General features: G+C 43.1%; 1 long non-coding RNA gene across 1 annotated transcript; it reads left to right on the forward strand.

The window, feature by feature from the left end:
* The first annotated feature begins 765 nt into the window (after positions 1-765).
* LOC134882331 (uncharacterized) lies at positions 766-1339 on the forward strand. Its single transcript, XR_010168143.1, has 3 exons — positions 766-912; positions 989-1095; positions 1179-1339. It is a non-coding gene; the product is annotated as an uncharacterized LOC134882331 (long non-coding RNA).
* The last annotated feature ends 2253 nt before the right edge of the window (positions 1340-3592 follow it).

A 3592-nucleotide genomic window follows, 5' to 3' on the forward strand; every position in this document is an offset into this window, starting at 1 on the left:
AAGTACATGTTAAAAGGTTGCTAAAACATTATATGAGCATTACAGAGTAAAATGTAACTGTGCCTGTGGTTTGGCCTTGTGATGATGGCTAAAATGTGATGACCATTTTTGTTTCACTTCGTATACCATTGTTCATATGATGAAATGAGTTGTTCTATTTTGCTTTTAGTTTTGTTTAATGTTTGTTTTGTGTGTGTGTGAGGACCCCAGGAAGAATAGCCAACGCTTATGCTAGTGCTAATGGGGATCCTAATAAAGAAAGAAAGAAAGAAAGATGACTATCTCGCCAAAGTAGTCACCTCGCCAGAGGAGGCTAACCAGGTGTTTGTCGGTTTCCATGCTAGTGAGCATGGAGGCCATTGTGGCATGGAAAAAACGGTTGATGCCATTGCCTCACGGTACTACTGGCCTGGGATGGAAAAGGACATAAGAAAATGGGTGAGCTTTATCTGAATTTGTAAGAGATCTCTGTGCATGATTTACTTTCACAACGATTATATGCATCTTCCTATTCACTGTTGACTCCTTTGTTTAGATATCTGAGTGTCCCGAATGCCAGGCCAGAAGGAATGTCTTGAAAATTAAGAAGGCCTACATTTTTAATTGAGGTGACTGAATACATTTTTCTTTTTAAATTTCCCCAAGAGTGAGGACATATTTCCATATAACGTGCCCTCTTTCCTTAGATAAATGAGCCACTAGAGCTTGTGGGGATGGATTTGGTGGCAAACTGACCCCAACAGCAAAGGGCCATCTGCGTGATGATTGATTATTTTACGAAGTGGACGGAGGCTTATCCACTGCAGAGTAAAAATGCCAATGAGGTCACTGAATGTACTCTAGACTTTTTTTTACAAATTCGGTGCACCCAAAAGGATTTTGACCGACAATGGACTAGAATTTGTCAATCAGGTAAGCACACTTTTTCATGCCATCTGTGTCCTCATTCTCATGGGGTCTATATTCACGTTTCAACCTTTTCTGTCAGATCAACTATCAAATATGTGACAAACTGGGGATCAAAAGGAGTTTGTGCTCGTCCTACCATCCCCAGACGAATGGTTTGGTCGAGAAGCTGAATGGGATTACTCAAAGGTATTGTAAATGTATATGGTTTGTTTTTTTTATACACTTTCCAATCCTATAAGTGACATTGTTGTGTATGTATGACCTTACAGGACCTTGACAAAGTTGGTGGCGGAGAAACCTAATAGTTGGGACAGCCACCTCGGCCACACTCTTTGCACTCAGAACCAAAAAGCAGCTGACTACAAGGTTCTCACCTTACTTTCTGATGTTTGGTCGGGAGGCCAGGTATCCCACTGAGGTTCCCAAAGCGTACAAGGTGTGTAGTAAAGTGTTCCATATATGTGTTGTGTGTATGTGATTATGAAGTTTGACTGCATGGATGCCCATCTGATGTGCTGAAATTGTGCCATGTGTATTCGTTGTTGCCACAGATAACTGATGAGCATTTGGAACACCTTGCTGGTCAGGAATCCCTGTCACCAGGTGTTCAAAACCTACCTGGGCACTTCACTACTGCCCAGGAGAACACAGAAAAGGTAAGGGCGAAAGTGAAGCGGAAGAGGGAGGAGCAGGGCCATGAGGACTACGTCAAAGTTGGCGATAAAGTGTTGCAGCAAAATATAAGGCAGGAACAACGAAAGGGCGGGAAGATGGAGTTGTCAATGCTTGGGCCGTTTATAATCGTCAGCATTGATGGAAAAACTGCTGACATAATGTCAAAGAAGGGCAACACCTTGCATAAAGTAAATATAGACCAACTCGGCAGATACATAGAGCCAACACCACGTGTGCCGCACAAATGGCAAACTGGTTCCCTATCCACAATTACTGACCCATCCCACCTCAGTCCCCATCCCCACCTCAGTCCCCATCCCCACCTCAGTCCCCATTCCCAACTCAGTCCCCGTCCCCACCTCAGTCCCCGTCCCCACCTCAGTCCAGCCCTACATTTCCACAAATACAAGAAATACAAGCAGACACTGGAAACTGGTAATTATGGACTTATTTTGTCGATTGATGATGTTGTCTATTACTGCAAGTCATTTGCCAACATTTCTCATCACAGTGGTTCATACAATTTGGACTGGGGAAAAGGAGGACATTTTGTGGAGCAAGATAGGCCGATATAAATTTTTCTCCCGAAACCTGCGGGAGCACCTTGGTCCTGGGACCCTTGTGGAAAGTGAGGTGAGCAAAAGTTTGGTGTTTGGAAATTGACATTTCCCATATTGAACATTTCATTACAGATCATAAATGCGTACCTCACCACAACAGTGAGGGATTTGAACAGATCAGGCAAACGGGCATATTTAATAGACTCATTCCAAATGAGGGCCATTTGGCAAAGAAAATACAAAGGCCTGAGGAGGGTAAGTGATAATAAATGTACACTGTCGACAATAAGGAGGTAGTCAGTGTCATTGCACTATATTGGGTAATTGCAGGTGGACCCCATGGATTATGATGTCATGGTGGGAGCGGTTTGTGATGAGAACCACTGGACACTCACAGTAAGGGGCCTTGGCTATATATAGATTAGATTACACATAACTCATGTTGATGTAATTGTTCCATATATCTGTTGCTATTGTCTAGGCCATCTATCCGCAAGAGAAATGCTCCCTCTATGTTGATCCATTTCGGGCTCAGTCTCAGGCACTGAAGAGATGCACAGAAGTCAGCAGGTATACGTGAGGGACACGGTGTGGGGAGGGTCCATTTATTTTGGGTGAGGGGTTAGTCACTTTGGGTGTTTAGTCATTCATGAGCCCTCTACTAAACAGGGCTTTCATGAGGCAGCGTGGCCTTAACGTCTCCCGCTGGTCATGTGAAAGCATCACGCACCCACTCCAGCAAGATGCTACAGCATGTGGTGTTATTGTGTGTAAAGTAAGCGAATTTGCCTTTCATCTTCCATCAATTCAGAGAAATGCATTACTGGATTTGTTAAGCTTCCATGTATCCTCAACGTATTTCTTGTTAAAGTTGGCAGACATGATTTTAAAACAGAAACTGGTGGCTGGTCCCTTTGATGAGCAGGGGATCAGCCATCTGCGAATGGACATAGCCCAACAGCTCATCACGGAAACGGATTGGTTTCTAATGTGTTTTCAGTTGTTATGCAAGTGCTATTTATTCCAGCCAATAACATGGCTATCTGTTATCAACAGATGATTTGTCTGAGCTATGTCGGGTGTGTGGCGAACATGACACCCATGACGAATGGGTAAGGCAAGTTTGGAGCACTTGAAGTTGATTACTGTAATGTTTTTATTATACAACTGTCCTAAAGCTTTTTTTTTTTTTTTTTTTGCCCTTTTCTTCCAGACGGAGTGCACGCTTTGTAAAAATTGGTATCACAGCCTTTGTGTGGGGGAACCACCTGTAGACAAAGATAATTACTGTCCTGCATGTATTTGACGAATAAAGAATAAAGTCCCTTGTCAAACCATGCCTCTATTCAAGGTTTCAAGGTTTCAAGGTTTTATTGGTCATATGCACAGCAGATACAGCGTATATGTTGGCAATGAAAATCTTATGTCGCGTGCTCCTCCAACAACTC

Source organism: Eleginops maclovinus, chromosome 20 (assembly GCF_036324505.1).
Source record: "Eleginops maclovinus isolate JMC-PN-2008 ecotype Puerto Natales chromosome 20, JC_Emac_rtc_rv5, whole genome shotgun sequence".
Classification (NCBI taxonomy): Eukaryota; Metazoa; Chordata; class Actinopteri; order Perciformes; family Eleginopidae; genus Eleginops; species Eleginops maclovinus.